This window comes from Narcine bancroftii, chromosome 2 (genome assembly GCF_036971445.1).
Source record: "Narcine bancroftii isolate sNarBan1 chromosome 2, sNarBan1.hap1, whole genome shotgun sequence".
NCBI classification, from domain to species: Eukaryota; Metazoa; Chordata; class Chondrichthyes; order Torpediniformes; family Narcinidae; genus Narcine; species Narcine bancroftii.
The window spans coordinates 253059153-253081304 of record NC_091470.1 but is presented as its reverse complement, the minus strand read 5'-3'; positions in this window follow the sequence as shown (position 1 = coordinate 253081304).

The window sequence follows — 22152 nt, the reverse complement described above, 5'->3', positions numbered from 1 at the left end:
GTACACTATCTTTTACCCATGAGAGGTGTTTTTTAGAGTTTGATGACAGTAGAAAAAAAAATATGGAGGCCATATTTTCAAGTTCATGTGTCTTCTGCCTGATGGAACAGGGTAGTCCATGAAAAATCAGATGCCGGAGAGACACTTTTAACAAATCTCATGAATGGAAGGCAGCAGAGTTTCTAGGAGGAATTTAGAACTGAAGCCATTGTAGAAAAAGCTTGAATAGTATGCAGTCTGCAGCTCTCAGCTTTGACCCCAGTTTGCTGCAGCTGGGAGACAGTAAACTCACTGTGCCACTGAACACATCAAGGAAATGCTCTGTGTGTGTATCCCCATGTATGTCTGTGTCTGTATCTGGTTGTGCATGTGTGAGTCTGTTATTCTTTGTGTGCATGTGTGTCTATATGCGTGACTGTCTGTGAATCTGTGTCTTTGTGTGAGATTGTGTGTGTCTCTATGTGCGTGTCAGTGACTCTGTGTGTGTGTGTGTGTGTGTGTGTGTGTGTGTGTGTGTGTGTGTGTGTGTGTGTGTGTGTGTGTGTGTGTGAGTGTGTTTGTGTGTGTGTGTGTATATATACATATGCAACAGCATTAACTTTTTTCACATCCCAAATGAATGAACATTAGAATTAAAGATCTAATCATCACGGCACGGATAAATTCTTGAATGTTTTAGTTCGATGACTGCAAGCAATTAAAAACCCATTTCTAGCGTTTTATGTTGAGTAAGGATCGACATTACATGGGGAGAAAAACAACTTGACATTTAACTTACTCTTTTTTATGCCACAAGGCTCCAAACAATATGAGGCCAACCTACCTGCAACCCAAGAAGGCAGATGTGTGTTCCTCCTGATTGCTTTGAAAGGTTGTCACATCAAGAGCAGAAAGCTGTGGTGCGTAACTTCTTTATATACTTGCATGTATAAAAATACTAGTAGAAAGCAGCTGCGAAACACAATGCACTGGGTAACCTAGTCAATTGTCTATTTGAAAAGGGGGCTTCAGTTCCCCTGCTCACCCCTTTCACTGTCACAATGCATCTAATGGCCCCTGAATGACTGGGAATTGGCCATCAGAAAAGCAGCATCCTTTCTTACCTGAATATATCCATTTAACTATTGATCTCAGTTTTGGAAGATCTCAATGACTTACAGACTCTGGGGTAGAGAATTCCAAACATTCGTCAACATCAAAGTGAAGAAATTTCTCTTCATCTCAGTCTTAACTGGCCAATCCCTTATTATGAGATAGTGACCCTTGATTCTAGATTCCGGCATCCACTCTAATGAACCTCGTAAGAATTTTGAAGACCTTAATGATTTCACCATGGCCCCATATAATTACTGTCTGTTGGACTTTATCTCCATAAAGGGGGGAAATCAAAAGTAATGAAGTCCTATTCAGATTGTACATGGCTTGTTGAGACCTTATTTGAAAAGCTAGTTTTAGTCTCTGCACCTGAAGAAGGACTGTTTCTTGGTACGACACAGTCGGCCATGACGAGAGAATGAGTTCTGAGAGGTATTGACAAGGCAAAGGGCTGAGAAGTTGTTTCCTCTGAGAACAAAGGGACATGATTTCAACACAAAGGGAGAAGCCACTCAGACTAAGAGGTCCTTTACTTTAAAGAAAGATTTCTAAAGTTTTGAAATTCTTCATCTCAAAGGGCTATAGGCTGATCAAGGTTAATATCAATAAATAATTCAAAATGCAGAAAGACATTTTCTTCCCCATAGCCATCAGGCACCTGAGTGCATCTCACAGTAGTGTACCCATGCTGACTTTGCTATGTACTAGTTGTATGTTCTCTGTAGTACTACACACTGTACTATTCTCTTGCACTTCTACTTAGTATGCATGTTAGAGACGACTCACTGCACGGCTCCAAGAACATACCATTCTCTCTGTACCCGATGTGTGACCATAATCTTAAAGTTGCACGAAATCAGTTTTTGGGAAAACGGACTGGTGATAGCCATAATCTTATTGAGGATGAAACAATCTGAGGAACTGAAAGACCTTCTTCTGCTTCTAATTCCTATGTTTTAATAGCGAGCCAAATGGAGGAGTTGTGAGAAAATCAATATTCTTGATCTTTGCTCATTAATACTCTGCAAAAATTACCTAATAAGCGTTCAAGTACATTGAGAAAGTTCATTTAGCGTGCAATCCAGTTGGTCAACCTATACATAGTTTGGCAATAAAAAAGTGCAGAGTGCAGTTTTACAGTGTGGCAGAGATGGATCAGTCAGAATACCAGCAGAGGCAACTTTATCTTTACTAGGGGTAAGGTTCATTGAGGACTTTGATAGTGGAGGGGAAAAATGTTCTTGAATTTGGCGGTGTGTGTGATCTCAGACTCATAAACCTTGTTCCTGACAAAAGGAGGAAAAAAAGGGTGTAGCTACAATGGGATGAGCCTTTTAACGTGTTGGTTGATTTTCTGAGGCCTTAGAAAGCATAGATGGAATCAATGGAAGGGGCACATCTGTGTAATGATCCGAGCCATGTTCAGAACTCTGCAGTTTTCTGTGGTCTTGGGCAGAGAAGTTTCCATGTATCCAGACAGAATCCAAATAGCGATAATTGATCATTTTTTAAAAATCCATATTACTGTTAATGCTTATTCAATTGTGCATATGCCAATACGAGCATTTCTATAGATTTTAAATTATAGTAAAGATTAATATAATCAAACCATAAGCACAATTCTTTCTGTATTATTGTTGTATGTGGATTGTGGAGAAATATATGGCCTCCCTGCCTGTCTGGAATATTCTGGATTGTGGGTGGTCACGTGTCCTCGCTGTCAAGTTACATCTCCTGTCAATCAAGGTTTGACTCTGGCCACATATTAATGCACACCTTGCCATTGGCTAATTTAAATCACCAAGGGTCATTATTGGCTATACACCAAGATCAAAACTGTATAAAACATCGATATGTAGTACATTTCTTTCTCTCTGCCTCATGGTCCAAGCCTGTGCATCACTCCTGTGGACATCGCTGAAAGTGTCCCATTGAAGCTGAGCCATAGTACTGTGATAGATTGGTACTTGTAGAGATTGGTAACTGTGTGTGTGTGTGTGTGTGTGTGTGTGTGTGTGTGTGTGTGTGTGTGTGTGTGTGTGTGTGTGTGTGTGTGTGTGTGTGTGTGTGTGTGTGTTGTGTGTGTGTGTGTGTGTGCGCGCGTAAAGTCCCTGTCTGTCAAGTGTGTACACAAATGTGTGAGTGTATAGAGGCAGCCACTGGTATCAGAGCCCAACTTAGGTCCGATTTGAATGTCTATACAGGTTGTCCCTGCCTTATGACCTTAATTGAGACCAAAGGATCGATTGTATCTCAGATTGGATGTTAGTCAGAATTTTGCCCACGCACGTGGAGTACCAAAGTCTTAAAGCAAACTTTTTAATCAAATATTATATTTAACCAACTATAACAGGGATGTAGGGCATGTAAGAGCCAAAATGTGTGTACTTACTTTGTTAGTCAGCTTTCCAGGATCCATAGACTGGGCATGTCCATCTTGATTCCTGTGCGCATGTGTAAGCCTTTGTTTGGTGCATGCATTGGAGTTCGGTTGGTGCCTGCACAGGAGTTGAGCACCCTGACGATATTGAATTTGCACCCTGAACTCCAATACGCGAACCAACCGCAGACTTGGCCATGGGATTCAAGATGGCTCTTCATGCTTGCAGAACTTTTTGTAGCCTCATGTATTTTCTCTTTGTCTTTTAAAATTGTTGATATGGTGGAAAGAGGCAATCTATTGGTAAGGGATAGGTTTTTTCTCTTGCCATATTTTTAGCAGGCCTACAGAACAGTGACTGCATGCCGGGCACTACATTGTACTATATTGCACATGCACAAATGTTTTTTTAAAATTGGTCATATGTGTGGATGGGCATAAGTCAAGTAGGCTGTAAGACGGTGAGTACCTGTATTGTTGTTTAAGTAATATAGTAATCGAGCACCGTTTAACGTTCTCCCATTTGTCTCCTGTGTGTTAATTAAAGTCGCATGTGATTGTAACATTTGTGTCTAAACTCATCTCTCTGTGAACCCACTGAACCTGATACCCTTCCCAACACAACAATTATTGTATGTGATACCTTTTGCATGGTTATTTAGGGCGGCATGGTTGGTGTAGCTGTTGGCACAGCGCTTTAAAGTGCCAGTGATCAGGACCAGGGTTCAAATCCCACGCTGTCTGTAAGGAGTTTGTACATTCTCTCCACGTCTGCGTGGGGTTTCCCCCGGGGGCTCCACTTTCCTCCCACTGTTCGAAATGTACTGGGAGTGTAGGATAATTGGGCGGCATGGACTCGTGGGCTGAAATAGACTGTTACCATGCTGTATGTCTACATTAATATTGACTTACTGAGGAGCATGCAAATGTACAAGATGCTTGACTGTAAACATGACTGTTGATCAGAATCTGGATTTATTGTCATGAACAAGTCACAACCTTCATTGTTTTGCAGCAGCGTCACCATGTAAACATTCATATAAAAACCACCTTACAACAATAAATACAAATAGTGCACGAAAAGTCAAAGTAAGGTTCAGTGATCATTCAGGAATCTGATGACAGTGGTGAAGAAGCTATCCTTGTGCCGCTGAGTGCTTGTTTTTAGGTTCCTGTACCTTTCTCCTGATGGTAGCAGAGTGAAGAGGGCATGGCCTAGGTAGTGGGGGTCCTTGAGGATAGAGGCTACTTTTTTAAGACACCGCCTCCTGTAGATGTCATCGATGGAGTGAGGTCTGGTGCCTGTGATGTCATAGACCGAGTTAACAGCCCTCTGGAGTATTTTTTCTTATCCTGAATGTTGGCACCTCCATACCAGACACTGATGCAACCAGCCAGAATGCTCTCCACAGCACACCTTTAGAAGTTTTCGAGAATCTTCAGTGACCTACTGAATCTCCTCAAACACCTCACAAACTATAGTTGCTTCTTCAACACAAAGGCTCTAGGACAGATCCTTGGAGATGTTCACACCAAAGGAATTTGAAGTTCTTGACCCTCTCCACTGCTGAACTGTCGATGAAGACTGGATTGTGTTCTCCTGACTTCCTCCGGAAGTCCATAATCGTCTCCTTGTTTTTGCTAATGTTGACCGCAAGGTTGTTGGTGTGGCAACATTCAACGAGCTGATCCATCTCCCTCTTGGTTGCTTCCTTATTGCTGTTTGTGATTCTGCCAACAACTGTGGTGTCATCAACGAATTTGTAAATAGCATTGGAATTGTGCCTGGACACAGAGTCCTGGGAGTATAGTGAGTAGAAGAATGGGCTAAGCATGCATCCTTGAGGTGCACCTGTGTTGTTAGTAAGGAGGTGATGTTGCTTCCAATTCGTACTGATTGTGATTTTCCATCGAGGAAGTCAAGAATCCAGAGAGGGGTGCAGAGGCCCGGGGTTTGGGCAGAGTTGTAGTCCATGAAGAGCAGCCGTATGTATGAATTGCTGTTTTCGAGGTGATCCAGAGCTGAGTAGAGAGTGTAAGGTAAAACATCATGAGATGGGAATGTGTAAGGAGTTACCCTGTGCAGGGCTGTAACAAGAAGGGGAGGTGTCCTTGTACTCCTGTTAGGTAAAACATCATGAGATGGGAATGTGTAAGGAGTTACCCTGTGCAGGGCTGTAACAAGATGTGAATGCATCCTTGTACTTACAAGATAAGAGAGACATTGATGGATTGAGAGGCAGGAAGCTAGCAGGGAAAGGATAGCAACAGTTTTAGTCATTGGACAAGTAATGATATGATGATGTTCTAAGCATGTATCCAAGGGTATAAAAAATCACCATTTTGCTGATAACGGCAGAATGCATTCTCCGACTAACATTGTTAGTTGCAAGTGTTACAATCCGGTAATAAAGAACAAAGAACCCTGATTTCAACTCAGTCTGGTGTTTGTCTCACTCATTCATGGACAAAGCAGACCTAACAAGAGCCAGATGACTGGTCTTTTGGAGATTTCTGATTTCGCAAATAAATATGAATTATTATATGAATATGTTTTGTGCGTAATTGAGTATAAAGGAAAGAAAACACAAAACTTGCAAAAATACAGTGCATTGTTATAAATCATTTATTCATACTGGTTTAATATTCACCTGAAAGGTTCCCAAATAGAAATTGCCCAATGACATTTCAACCTCAAACAGAATTGAAAAAAAATCTTTTTTTTTGTTTGTTAGAAAAGATGAAAAGCAGACTTCAAAGTGTGAGCAAGAGAATCTCATTCAAATCCAAACAATTTCATTCAGTTTATGAACTGGTTTTGTCTTTGATATGTGATATTCTGAATGTTAATGCTGTTTTAACTGTGAGCATCTCCAACTAGTTCATTAAACTCTCTACAGTAGATATTTATCTTGAAGCAGATTTATAAAGGTAATAGATCTATAAAGTTTGAGAAAGCCTTGTAACCATTAAAATTAACCATTTTTTCCCCTCCACCATTCACACAGAATTCAGGACCTTACAACATTTTACAGTTAATGAAGTACTTTTGAAGTGAAGCAATAAACATTATAAGGAAAATACAGTGATAAAGCTGTGTACAACAAGCTCCCACATAACCTCCCTGTTATGTGGCCTGGATTTTACAGCATGGGAATCACCCCCACCCACCCCTCCCCATACTCCTTGCCAGAGTAAGTGATATCTCCTCTTAGAAATCATCCAATGAACAACTCAGCATCAATGAGGGAGCAAATGGAATAATTGTAGCTGACTGCTACAAAGAAACACACACACTCAGTGTGGGAGGTTAAGCTCTGAGATTTATTAGCTGCTTTCAGGTGGCCAGAATACCCCGATGTAAAGCCGCATATTCTACCCTAATGCGTCTGTCGGAAGGCCACCTGAAATCGCAAAATCTGGCCCCGAGGTGTACTCTCTCAATCCTCCTCGGGGAGATATAATCTCTTCATCTGAGCAGTCCCCCGAGACACCTGAAAGTACCGAAGTCCCACACTGGCCACCCCTGCCCTCACAGTGGGCAGGACTACAGCCACAGTCGACAGGAGCTGGCATTCGCTCTGAGGTGCCAGAACAGCTCCTTCAGTGCTGCCACCTGAAATAATTCGAACATACCCACAGTCACTTCTGCTGGCGCATTCTTGGAGCGATTGCACCTGAAAGTGGCTATTGAGGCAGGAAAGGCTCCTTTTATACAGTTGGAGTTCCCAATGTTTGATTGAATGACATCAGCTGTATGAATAACAACAGTGGGCGGGAACATTCTTGCATGTGAATAGCCTTCTTCCCCAGCCTGTTATTGATCTGTTTGCTGGGCAGCTTGGCCAGCGCCATTGTAGGGCTGCTGGTCTTGTACTGCTCCAGCTTTCAACCACGCCTGTTCACTGTGTTAAGGGATATGTTATAGTGTGTTATGCTGCTGTTTACTACCGTGCGATGTGCCGGCTCAATCTCCGCAGGGGCAGGCCACCACATGACTCCATGCCCCCAGAACTGGCGCTACAGTTCATAGTGTCCTTAGATGGAGTCCCCAATGTCTTTGGTGGTCTGTCTCTGCGTCGAGGTACTGGCGTCTCCGTGGGTTGTGTCAGGTCTGTGTGTGCTGGCTTGAGCCTTTCTGCAATGAAGACCTCTTGTTTGCCACCGATGTCCAGTTCAAAAGTGGCCCTGTTTTCCCAGATGACTAGGAAGGGGCCTTCGTAGGGCTTCAGTGGCTCTCTGCGCACGAACACATACTCACAGTCTTGGAGTTCTTTTGGGATGCTGAACTTGGCTTGCCCGTATCTGGAGGGTGGGATCAGAGCCAGGTTACCGACCTTTTCCTGCAGCCTGTCCAGGAAGGTGGTTGTATCCTCCTGTTGACCTCTGGCCGGTGGGATGAAATCCCCAGGGACCATGTGTAGAGTTCCGCGGAGGATGTGTGGAGGTCTTTTACCCAGCAGTGCCCATGACAGTTTGTCCACCCAGTTGGGGCCCTTGAGTCTGGTCATAAGGGTGGCCTTGAGGTGCCTGTGGAAGTGTTCAACCAGCCCATTAGATTGCGGGTGGTATGCTGTTGTGTGGTGTAGCTGAGCACCCCACAGGTTGGCAATGCTGGTCTACAGGTTGGGGGTAAATTGTACGCCTCTGCCAGAGGTTATGTAGCATGTAACTTGAACCCTGTGACCCAGGACAAGATGAGCGCATTGGCGCAGGACATGGTGGATGTGTCAGCCAGGGGGATTGTTTCTGGCCACCGGGTGAATCGGTCAACCACCGTGAATAGGTAGCGGAAGACTGGTAAGGGTCCCACTATGTCCACGTGAACGTGGTTAAACCTTCATTCCGTTGGCTCGAAAGGCTGCGGTGGGACCTTTGTGTGCCGCTGTATCCTGGCTGTTTGGCACTGTGTACACGTCTTGGCCCACTCGCTGACTTGTTTCCGCAACCTATGTCATGCATACTTGCTGGCCACCAACAATGGATGTGCCAGCCCATGGATGGAGTCGAAAACTCGTCGTCTCCATGCCATTGGGAGGATAGGTCGAACCTGCCCAGTGGGCATGTCTCATAGAAGGATAGTGTTACCTGTGCCGAATGGGATGTCCTGAAGCTGCAGCCCTGTGACGGCGGTCCTATACTGAGGTATCTTGTCATCCTACTGGTGTGGCTCTGCCAGTGCCATGAAATTCAGACTGTTAGCCAGAGAATGGATGCTCTGTCTCAACTAGGCATCCGTGACCACGTTGTCTTTTCCTGCAATATGCCTTACGTCGGTGGTATACTGCAAGACGTAAGACATGTGTCTCTGCTGGCGGGCTGACCAGGGGTCAGATATCTTAGCCAGTGCAAACATCAGTGGCTTGTGGTCTGTGAAAACCCTTCGCTCTTGAAAGTACTGTAAGTGGCTGGAAGGTCTTTGTCATGTACTTGAGCCCAAATTACATCTTCGGGAATTCCAACAGCCCAAATGGAGTGATGATGGCCATCTTGGGGATGTCGTCAGGGTTCATCACGATTTGGCGGTACCCTCGCACTGTCCATTTTGGAGAAGATCATCGCTCTGTGCAGGTTTGCTGCAAAGTCCTGGATATGCGGCATGGGGTAACAATCTGGAGTGGTTGCCTTGTTAAGCTGATGGTTATTGCCGCACGGTCTCCAGCCCCCAGATGCTTTAGACACCAAGTGTAGGGGAGAAGCCCATGGAGTATTCGACCGCCGAATGATGCCTAACTCCTCAAGCTTGCGGAACTCCTCCTTGACCATTTGGAGCTTCTCTGGGGGGAAGTTGTCTTGCCTTTGCATGGAGCAGTGGATTCTTGGTAAGGATGTGATGCCTGATGCCTTGTCAGGGCACCTCCACCATGAACTGAGGGGAAAGGAATGCCAGGAACTCAGCCAGCACCTTGGAGAACTCATCATCCGAGCTGTGGATGGAGTCCAGATGCAGTGCCTGGAGCCTGGCACCTCAGTGCAAAGGTTTGGAATGTCTCCACATGCACAAGTCTCTTGCCTTTGAGGTCTACTAGGAGGCTTGGGCCCACAGGAAGTCCATTCAGAGGAGTGGCTGTTCCACTGCAGCCGATGTGAACTTCCATGAGAAGTGACTGCCTCCAAACTGCAGCTCAGCCCTACTTGTGCCTTAGGTCCATATGCTGCTGTTGTTGGAAGCCCTCAACATGGGGCCCATCTGCCTGCATCTAGTGTCCAAACCTGTTGGGGGCATCATGCTGACCTCTGCTCCTGTATCCACCAAGAATCATCTACTGGAAAGGTGATCCCATCCCATATTGGCTCTCTTAATGGCCAGCCGCCATGGCCATCAGTGACGGTTGGCTTTGTCATTTCCCTGGAACTCACTTTGGTGGAAGAAGCACCATCTCTCATTGGACTCGTCCCTGCTCGAAGGTCTCGGTTAATAGCTCGTTGAAGGCAGTGTAAGTGGCTTTCGATGGTGTGGATGAAGTTGGCCACTCTGTCTGCAGCCTCGGGATCTAGGGCGCTGACCACGTGGTAGTACCGGGTGGACTCAGATGTGATTCCTGAATCTGGAATTGAGCTTCAGCTGGGTCGAACTGTCCAGAAGGTCGGAAGCTTGAGGCCGACTGCACTGATCCTTCTCTGGGTTTAGATGCCGTCTAAACCGTCAGGGTCACCAATTGTAGCTGACTGCTACAAAGAAATACACACCTGCAGTGTGGGAGATTAAGCTCTGAGATTTATTGAGGCTTGAAAGAATCCTTTTATACAGTTGGAGTTCCCGCCGTTTGTTTGATTGGATGACACCAGTTGCATGAATACCAACAGTGGGCGGGAACATTCTTACATGTGAATTGCCTTCTTCCCCAGCCTGTTATTGATCTGTTAGCTGGGCAGCTTGGTAGCGCCATTGTAGGGCTGCTGGTCTTGTACTGCTCCAGCTTTCAACCGCACCGGTTCGCTGTGTTAAGGGAGGTGTTACGGCATGTTATGCTGCTTACTACTGCCGCCACATAATCAATGTTTCTGGTTAAAACCCTTCATTATGACTGATCATGCAGAGAGAAGATAGCTAGCATAATTTCTGTTGCACCAACACAACTCTCTCTCTAAATCTGCACTTCTGCAGTTTAACTTGTGTTATGTATTGGATGTCAAGCTGGACTGCTCACACAACAAACTTCTCACTGCACTGTGAGACAGGTACAGACAATAAGACTAAACTTCATTCCAGCATTTGCAGTTTCTTGAGTCTTCAACTTACCTTCTACAAATTTGGCAGGTCAAAATGCAGCAGGATCCAAAGTGGCAGACAAGGCTTTACTTGTTTAATTGATATGTATGTATGGTTTGGAAAAAGCAATAGAACATTGAGAAAAGCTTTGATGACTGCTGTTCAAACTGTCAAATGCATTCAAAGCCTCTGAATTTACTCCATATTCAGAAACAAATAAAATGAATGTTCATATAATTAATGAGAAATGATTAGAAAAATTAAAAGGACACCTAAACCCACCTTAAATAATTCAAATGCAAATAATTAAAACTTATAACTTACCTTATTCTTGAATGAACAAAGAGAAGTTGGAGGGATTCAGCAGGCTAAGGCAACATCCATGGGTTTAATGGTCAGTCAATAGCCCTTTTTTCCACTGGCACCCTATCCCAGGAATTAACTGGAATTTACTGGCAGAGGTCCAGTGGAAAAGGAACACTCCAAATCTCAATGTCAAATGACATCATTTCATGCTGGAGATTAACAGCCTCTAACTCTTATCCCGGTGTTTGCTGATGCCGGCGTGCTGATAAAACCAGTGGAAAAGGGCAGCAGAAAGTCACCTGTTTCTAGTTTCTGATATCCGGAGATGAGTATGTACAGTGGAAAAGCAATTAGTGTCCCAGTTAAGGGTGGGGCAGTAGAAACTGCACAAAGAGCTTCCTATCCTGGGACACTTTGTGGCCAACTAACTGGGATGCCAGTGGAAAATGGGCTAATGTTTCAGGTGAGGTTGGAAGGGGAGACATTAAATGTACTAAGAGGGAGTAAGGGTAGGGAAGGGGCCAAGAGGTGACAGAGTACAGGATAGAAGAAGGTGGGATAGGTGAAGAGATCGGTGAAGGAAATTGGTTTGTAATCGATCCCCATGTATAATTTGACTCCTGAGATGGAGTCAGTGAGATCCATAAAGGGAAATATAGTGGACAGGGTGGAAGTTAACAACAAAGTTAATGAAGTGATCCAGTTCTGTATGGGTACAAGAGGCAGAACTAATGCAGGAGCAATGAGCCAGAACAAGAGTTGGAGAGTGGTATGGAGTAGGATTGGAACAGGGAATGATCCACATACCTGACAAAAAGGCAAGCAAACCTGGGGCTCATGCTTGTTCAATGGCCTCACCATGGATATGGAGAAAATCTTATTCCTATCTTCCTTCCTACTTGTTGAATGAGAAAGGTTGGGTGTAATTGGCCTTTTCTCCTTGGAGCGATAGAGAATGAGGGGTGACCTGATAGAGGTGTATAAAATGATGAGAGGCATCGATCGTGTGGTTGGTCAGAAGCTTTTTCCAAGGGCTGAAATGGCTAACATGAGGGGCATCATTTTAAGATGCTTGGCAGTAAGTACAGGGAGGTGGGTGGGGGTGGGGGAATATAAGTAAGTGTTTTAGACGGAAAAATATGGGTGTATGGAATAATGCGCTTTCAGCAACAATGGTGGAGGCAGGTACAATAGGATGTTTTAAGAGACTATTAGATAGATATATGGAACTGTAAAAAATGGAGGGTTATGTAGTAGGGAAACCCTAGGCAGTTGTTATTAGGCTGGCACAACTCTGTGGACCGAAGAGCCTGATCTGTGCTGTCATACAATCATTATCCAAGTTCATGGGTAATCAATACATCAGCAGGACTAATCTTAACACAAAATCTGAGAATGGATTGCCCAGCATTAATACAATCCTGTTACGTCTTTTGATTCTATGTGGAGTTGAGTGATGAAATGCAGGTTGGGATCATTGGGAGAAATCACCCAAAAACTTGACACTTCTGTGTTGTGGGCTGAGCCATAAATATACTGGCATCCAGGCCATTATGACTGAATATTTGGTTTTGAATTGAATTTTCTACTGCGACCAATTATAGATATGATTTTAGGAGATACATTGGGGCAGGGTTTTTTTAGTGTAGGTCACTTACAAACACTTTAAAACAGATCTTATTTAAAATACTGGAGCTCTGCTCATACTAGACAAGCTTGCACCAAGAGCATTTGCAAATTCTTTGTAGAATGCCCAAGAGACGGCACTAATGAATTGTTGTTTACAAAAATGCAATAGATAAAAGAACTCGTCGGAGTCACAGGCTGTCTTGAGTGGAACATGCTGTTCTAAGAGGGTCATGTGGTTTTGTAAGCGGAGAGAGAAAAAACAGGCTTTTTCTCTGAGAGAGAAAGAAAGAGAGAAAGTTGAATTCTGCAGTTTTACAGTCAGCAGCAGTAGCTGGTTTTGGAACAGGACAAGCTGGCAAGCTTGTGGAAAAATCCCATTTGGAAGATGGTTTGTGAGTGGTTAGTTCAGCCTGGTCAAAGCCCTTGTGGTTCATACAAGGGGAGAGGACTGGCTGCCTCATGCTTCACTTGAAATAAGGAAAAAAAAGGAACTCTGTGGTGACCTGAAAGAAAGGGGTTATCATCTGGGGAAAAATCTGATGGGGCAAGTTTCTTTGGCAAGACACTGATGTGGCTGGTTACAAGGAATCAGTTGTGGTTGTCCAGCAAACAACAAATCTCTCTCTGAAAACTGACAAGCACTTTCCTTAGCGGTAACCATTTATCTTTCAAGCACCAAAGCCTGGTGAACTTCATAAATGTTAAATTCTGTGCACAGTAGAAGAATTGCCTGCAACCAGTAAACTTGGAGGAATGAAAAGTGAGATTGGACTGTGAATCAAAGAACTTTTCTAAACTTAGCACACATTACATACACATATGCTTAGAATTAAAAGGGGGTTAAATTAGGTTAGTTAAGTTAATAGGGATAAGTTAAAGTGAGATTCTGTTTTCATGTTTAAAGATAATTAAAAGCAACTTTTGTTTAAGAAACTGTTTATCTTGATGAATATCTATTGCTGCTGTGTTTATGGGTCCTCGGCGCTCGTAACACAATTGTCACTTATACCAAGATACATTGAAAAGCTTTGTTTTGCATGCTCTCTGGACAAGTCAATTGATACTTAAGTATGCTAGGGAGTGCAATAATAGAACAAAAATTGTTAAAGTAAGTCAAAATGTTCAGGATATAGTGTTATTGGGACAAAGTGAAGGATATAGAGAAGCGTACAATTAAACAATGCAAGGGCATCTTCTATTACCACAAGAGCTTCAATCAGGAGTCTGATTATAGCAAGACAGAAAGCATCTTTGAATGAAGAGCTTCCTATTTTCAGGCTCGTGTATCTTCTGCCAAAAAGAAGGGGGAGAAGTGAGCATGACTGGGGTGTTGGATGGGGTTTTTAATATGTCATTTGCTTTTCTGAGGCAGCAGGAGGCATCAATAGAGTCGATGGAGGGGTGGTTGGTTTGCATGGTGGCCAGAGTAACGATCATGATTCTTTGTAATGTCTTGTGATCTTGGCCAGAGCAGTTCCTGAACCAAGCTGTGATGGATCTGAACAAGATGCATCATATGATACACCTATTAAAATGTTTGCTGCAGTTTAGGAATCAGTAGAGGACATCGAGGTTAACTCTACTGTTTTACTTTGAAATCCTATGAGACCAAATTAGGGGTCAATTGAATATGTTGGCCAATATACAACATTCTTGGCAGTGCAGCACTCTCATAATATATGAGAGCAAGCTGAAACATTGCGCTCAAGTCTTCATGCTATGATCTGATCCCACAACCTTTTGTCATGGGAGCAAAACTCTTCAAAATTCAACACGGTTCATTGTATGTTTCCTGCAGTCCTGCCAACCTACTGCTTGACTTCCCTGTTCCTATGTTGCATCCCATTCAATTTTCCCTCAATTGATTTAGACCTTATCCTAATTATTTAGTGAGATCTTTCTCTTGGTGAAACCATGGTTTATAGCTCATAGGAATGAATTTTATTTTTAAATTCCAACTAAGTCTTTGTTTACTTATGTCAATCTTCAAATGGTTGATAAAACAGTGCAAATGCATACTTCTACAATCTATCCAGTGCTCGACACATTAGAAAGCAAGATTAGGCAAAAAAAAGCAGGTTAAACAGGATGAGGAACAGTTCCTCTTATGTACTTCACCTGGCACACACCCTTTTCTGGGACACTCACTATAGCGATATTTTTAGCAAGAGGAAAATAATATAAGAGCAAGGATATGATTTTGAGGCTTTATAAGGGACTGACGAGACCTCACTTGGAGTATTGTGAGCAGATTTGGGTTCCTAGTTTAAGAAAGGATGTGCTGACATTGGAGAGGGTTCAGAGGAAGTCCACAGGGATGATTCCAGGAATGAAAGGGTTATCATATGAGGTGTATTTGACAGCTCTTGGCTGTACTCATTGGAATTTAGGAGAATGAGGTAGGGGGAGGGGTCTTATTGAAACATTTTGAATGTTGAAAGGCATGGACATAGTAAATGTAGAAAGGTTTTTTTCTATGGTGGGAAAGTCCAGGACAAGAAGGCAGAATTTCAGGATTGAAGGGTATCCACTTAGAGCAGAGATGCAGAGAAATTTCCTCAACCAGAAGATGGTAAATTTGTGGAAATTGTTGCCATCAGCAGTTTTGAAGACCAAGTCATTGGGTGTTTATAAGGCAGAGATTGATAAGTTAGCCAGGGAATCAAAGGTTATGGAAACAAGGATGAGCAGTTGGGCTGAGTGTGAAAATGAATCATCTTATAATTAAATGGCAGGGCAGATTTCTGCTCTGATGTCTGATGGTCAATTCTTTGGATTACAGTTGTGTAGCTAATGTAGCTGCCAGCACATATCTCTAATGACTCAAGTTCAATCCTCTCTTGGTGCTGTCTAGGTGGAGTTTGCCTGTTCCCCCAGTGTTTGTATGGGCTTCTTTAGGATCCTTCCCACATCCCAAAAATGTGCAGGTTAGTAAATTTAATGGCTGCTCTAAATGGTCCCAAGTGTGTATTGCAGGATTTGGAACTTCTCAAAGTGGCTTGCTTATAGGCTAGGTTGGGGTGTTCACTGGTGTATTGGAACTGAATTGAATATTTATTGTCATGTGTACTGAGATAGAGTGAGAAACCTTGCCTTGTTTCATCCAGGCAACTCATCCTTTATGTAGCACAGCAGGAGTGCAGAGGATAGTGTTACAATAAAATGTAAATACGGGGTAGGGTGGAACATAAAATTTGGACAAAGGGAGACAGAGAGGTAGGGAAAGAGACAGTGGGGTGGGGTTGAATATAAATTGGAAAAGTCAATTTTAATGCTGTCTGGTTGGAGACTGCAGGTGGCGTTGGTTTGGTAGTACATGAGGCCATGCATAGACATGGTTGGCCACTGGGAGGTCTTTACTGTTGCAGCATATAGTTGAAATAAGTAATGGATATGACCAGGTTACCCACCTTACTTGTGTAATAATTCTTTACCCTGTCACCACTTACTCCTCTGGGCCTTTCCCCCAGCCACCACTCATACTGATAACCAAAAATCACAAGAAGTAGAGATAGGTTGAACAGTCATGGTCTTTTTACCACTATACAGAGATTGAAAACCTGAGGACTTAGATTCAAGGTGAGAGGGGAATGATTGAAGAGAGGCTTGAGGAGCTCCTTTTTCACAGAGAGAACAAGCTACCAAAAGAAGCGGTGGAGGTGGGTGCGATGGTGACATCTAAAATACATTTAGATGGGTACATGGATAGAAAGGAGAGGTTTTAAGGAAATGCAAGCAAATAGGACTAGCTTGGGTAAACAAGTTGGCTGGTATGGACTCAATGGAGCTCCTTTCCTGCAATTCCTCTGCACAGAGGAGAATCAGCAATAAAGTTTCACTCAATGAACCACTTAACTGCCTTGAAAATCCTCCTCCAACCCTGATTCCAACATAGCCAACTCTATGCAGTACCCTGAGAGAAGTAGTGGGGTGAGTTTGAGAATGGTCACTCACCTGAAACACATTGACATAACCTGAAGGATGTCAACTCAGAGACCATGCATGGAAGATGATGGATACCCAATTTCAGTCAACCCTTTCAGCATTTTCTATGAGCAGCATTAGTGTATTTTCACTTTTGTCAAAAGTGAGAGATCCAGAGGGTGAGATTGGAAAGTTGTAAGTTATGGAAAAAGAAGTCGGCCTGAGATGATAGGTTTGGCAGATATGGACAAAGAATGTTAGAGTCCACTTGGGCATCAGTGAGTGAGGGGCTGTCCAATTATTCTTTGTTCATGCTCACCCAACCCACCTTCAGCCTCTCTCAACCCATTTCATGCCTTTCCCATATCCATATTACTTTATCTACCCTGCAGGTCCAATCACCCTCCAAGTCCAGGTATTAACGCCAACCCACGTAGTCCTATTACACTAGTTTTGTCCAGTGCTGTTTACACTTTAAACAGTTTACTCCTTGTTAAATTCTTGATGAGTTGTACGTTTGTTTCCAACTCATTAATGTGGCTGCCCTACATAGTGTTAAATGCCTCTAACCCAGAAATACTCCGTGCACAGATCATATATTGGTAGGCATTAGATAAAGCTTCAGAGAGTTAGATAAGACTCTAGTGGGCAAAGGAGTTAAGGGTTATGGGGATAAGGCTGGAAAGGGGTACTGATGGTAGTGATCAGCCATGATCTGTAAAATGGCGGTGCTGGTTCGACGGGCTGAAGGGCCTACTCCAGCTCCTATTGTCTATTGTCTATTGTCTATTCACCTTCTATGTGGCCTTGAATGATGACTATAACTTATGCTTTCACCGCTGTGATCAGGAATGATGAAATAGCCCGAGATACAATGTGACAGGAACCAATCTATTCTCAACTTTATTTTGTCATTAAATAAGATTGAGGCTCATTGCTTGTCATTGCTTTTATGGGAATAGAGGTAATGCAAAAAAAAAATGAAAGACCCAGTTTACTTCCTACCATTCTGGCTGTTGCCTGACCTGATGTTTGCGCATAGTTGGTTAATCATGAGCCTCTATCAGTCAGTCTACAACATTGATGTCAGAAAAGCTGTAGTGGTGCTGAGATTGGGAATTTACAGATCCCCAAGTCATTCCTTCCTCCCAATTATCTGTAATACACGATGTCTCTAGATACTATCACTAATATCTCAAGTAAGATTTTCTTTTCTGCGTCTGGTTGTGTGAGCCTTGTGAGAAAGTTGAAGTTGTTATACCATCTTCTGGTGCGAATAGCAATACTTGCATGAAAAGATTGCAAATGCAGATTAAATAAAAACCTTCCAATAACAATTTATCGCCTGTTGCAGTGAAACTCCACAGTTTTGTTTGAGCCTTAAATGATGCAAATGGTGGGGGTTATGTCAGGATTATAAATCAAGTCATTAGCAGGGTTCAATGCAATAAGAATAACCAATCTTAAACTGCTGTGACAGGAACATTTAGTAATAACATCTTAATTTGATCAATTTGACGATTGCTACTGAGTTCAATGGGCGCCCCACACCGAGAGGAGAGGAATGTTTTGTGGAGGCTGATAGAGGGGTAGTCCAAGAATGTGCAGACAATTCAGGCAAGCAACACTTCCCTTTTCACTCTGCAAACTGCTGAACTGTTTACAAATTCATTATGGTTGGATAAAATTAATGCTTTATGATGAAATTTCCCAGGGTTTCTGTCCTATTTCCTTTAGAAATCCAGGTAACTGCTGGAAAGCCACTAAAGCGAATTGAAGTCCAGCAAGGCAACCTATAAATTAAGTTTGTAAATGGTTTTCCTTTCAAATAATGATCTGTTTTACTAATAAAACATGGCTTCTAGTGTGAGGAGAGAAAACTGGCAGTGAAGTCATTGACTTGCTGTTACTCCTGATGTATCAATAGCCACTTAATTCTACTGATATACTGTAACCAAATAAGTCATTTTTAAAAATATAATGAAACATTGCTTTGGAGTGACAATTCCTTTAACCTGTCCATTTTCTGTGACAAAAAGTGATCCTGCCAGAGGTTAAAAAAAAAATGACTGGAAACATAGAAACAGGATGAGGCCATTCAGCCCCTTAAAACTATCCCACCATTCAATAAGATCATGGCTGACCTTTTTATCTCAGCATCATGTTTCTACTCTGACGTTGTGTCTCTCAATTCCCTCAAAATCTAAAACTCTCCATCTCTGATTTCAATATACTCAACCACTGAGACTCCACTTGGGTACAGGATTCCCAAGATTCTCCACCTTTTGAGTGAAAGTTTTAATTTCAGTTTGGAGTGGCCACACACCTGTTTTGAGGCTGTGATCCACAGATCGAGACAACCCAACCTTGGAAACATCAGCTATGTTGCCACTCTGTCAAGTCTCTTAAAAATGTTGTAAGCTTCACTGAACCCACCTTTCAATCTTATAAACTCTAAAACTCCTTGAATGACAAGGAGCTAATGTGAATGATCCTGATTTGCCTGTTATGCAAAAACGCGAGAAACTCAGTTTAACTTCCATCTTGATTCATCTTGTTACCTTGCGTTTCCATAGTTTCTGTGAAACTTAAATCCAAAATTGTACCAGAGAGAGGCAACTATTTTTGCAATGTCTGCTGAGATTTTTACTGTATCTCTGTACACATGGCAATAAACTAAATTCAACTCTTCTTCTTCATTTGCTTAACCTTTTGAAGCAACATTATTAATATCCTGCTATGTCTCTGTGCTGCAAATAAGAACAATTTAGTACACCCTAGTACAGCACAGGAAATTACCCTTCTGCCTACAATATCTGTGCTGAACCTGATGCTTACCTGATGTTTACCTGATGTAAACTAATTCTCTTATACATGATACACAGTATATTGCCCCCTTCCCTGCATATTCCTAAATTGAAGCCTCTTAAATGCTATTATCAATGTCAACTAAGTTATAAGTTCAAATTTAGCGAGTTACTTGTTTTGCCAGCTTGAGCTCAGTTTGGGTCCAATAATAGGCAGGTGATGCCTACTGTCATTGCCTGATGCTAATATCAAATCAAGTCAAGTTTATTACCATCCGATTGCACAAGTATGACCTGATGAAACAGTGTTTTCTGGTCCTCAGTGCAAAACATTTGGACACAGACCTGACATAACACACATACAGAAAAGTGATACATAGGCAGGTCAAGTACTCATATATACAAATAAATAAATAAAAGTTTTTCATAAATTTGAGGGTCTTGGATGGTCAGTGTAAGCAGTTCCTTTGGTTGTTCAGCATTCTCACTGCCCCTGAGAAAAAGTTGTTCCTCAGCCTGGTGGTGCTGGGTCTGATACTCCTGTATCTCTTTTCCAGTGGGAACAGATGAAAGATACTGTGTGCAGGGTAATGGGGGTCCTCAATGATTTTGTGCACCCTCTGAAGTCAATGATCCCTGCAGATCACTTTGATTGGGGGGGGAGGTGGGAGGGAGACTCCAGTGATCCTCTCTGCCACTCTAATGGTCTTGTGGATTGACCTCCAATCCATTAATATGGTTCTGTTGTAGCACCCTTGTGTCAGATAGTTGTGTATTGGAGTTTCCTATCTCAAGAGCTTTGAACATAGTGATCTATCTAAATTACTGAACAGTCAAAGTTGATGTGCTGAGCTTGGATGAGATTTTAGACTTACAGGCCCTTTCTGTTCTCTTAAATGGATGTAAAAGTAGTTGTGACACAAGAGTAAAATTCTGATAATCCGGCACTTCCAGGATGTTGGCAGATTTTCCCAACTAATGGATGTTAGTGCAAATAATAATCCAATACATTTTTAATTTGCTTTAATATTTTGCATAGTGCAGTAGTATAATAACATTTCCAGTGAAATCAATAAGTTTGCGAGAGCAAGGAAAACAAAATCAGTTGAATTCCAAGAGAGTGCAGGAACTAAGTGTCCCTGTGCGTTAGATAAAGAGTGGCCCCAGTGAGTTTCAATGGAGTGTAGGAAGAGAGCCACAGGGTGTTAAAGGGAGAGTGGGAATCAGCACAGTCAAATACCCAACTATTGGAACAGCAGATTATTGGGGTCTGACTGTACTTCCAAGAAGACCAGACAATGTCTGTCTTAAAAAGGGTTTAAACTGTTCTCATTACTGTATCAAAAAGTAAACTGGTGGAAGAACCCTGCAAGCCAGGCAGCATATGTGGAGGGAAAGAAGTCACCAATGTTTCAAGTTGAGATCCTGTATCAGGATTGCATGTTTAGATGGAAGACAGCTAGTATTTAGATGTGAGAGGTAGGGGTGAGTTAGAGGCTGGTAGAAGATGGGTGAAACCATATGAGGGAGGGATGATGGTAACGGAGTCAGGTACGTGAAGGGAAGTGCTGAGACAGAGGAGGGTAGGTGATGGGGGGAAACAGATGAGAAGGTGAATGATTCATCTATCATTAATGAATGGTTCAGGAAGCAGAGGGCATAGTTAAAATTTTAAGCAAAAAAGTAAGGGGAGACTATTTATACTGGAGAATGGTTTGGATTTGGAATTTGTTTCCTGTCAAGGTGATGAAAATACAATCATCAATATTTTCTGAGGACTCCATTCTGAACCTACTCCCTGTTTGTTAGCCATTTCCCTATCAGTGTCAACACATTATCCTGAATATTGATCACTTTGATCCTGAATAGTTCATCCATTTACAGTTCTCAAGAGAATTGACATTTCCACAAAATGCACCTGATTAGATTGGCACTCCCTCCACCACCCTGAGCATTTAATTCCTTAACCACAGTGCACTGTGGCATACGGAGCATGTCACCTAGAGTGCACCGTTATTGATCCTCTCTGTTCCACTGTGTAAGAACTAATCGCATCACAACCTTGTAATGATAGAGTGCTAGTGATAATCCTGACCACTAGAGGGAGTAGGAGATAAGTTGTTGCAGCTTGGAGTAGTTTCAAAATGGATGCCGCATGACGTCATGAGTACTGTAGCTAATAAAGTGTAATTGTTTTAAAATAACTCAAGTTTCTTTATTACAATAAAATAAACATCACATGGTACCATGAGTGGAAGAAACACCAGGAGTGTGCAGAGTGTGTCTCTGTTGATAGTACCAGAGAAATAGAAAGTGTGAAGATTCCTGATGCTGTAAATTGCACTGGAAGTGTCGACCCCACGTAGAGGTTGTTCAAACTATGTTTCGTGCTCTACCTGGAAGTCATTGGACTCTATAGCAAACCAGAAGGATGGATGATTGCATTGCTAATTTCTGAGGTAGGATCTCAAGCACTAGAGGTTTTCAACACATTTGATTTTACCGAGGCAGCTGACAAGATTATCGAGATATTTGATGAACACTGTTCACCAAGGAAAAATGAAATGTTTGAGAGGTACATCTTTCGCTCACACACACACAGCTGCAGGGAGAGAGCTTTGATACTTTCTTAATGGACTTGAAATTAAAAGCAAGAGCATGCAATTTCAGATTGCCGCAAGATTCAATGATCTCTGCTCAAATTGAGTTCGGGATTATTGACGAGAAAGTGAGGGAGGTTGCTGCAAGAGACACAGCTTATCTTCACTGGAGCTGTGAAGATATACAGGAGCCTAAAA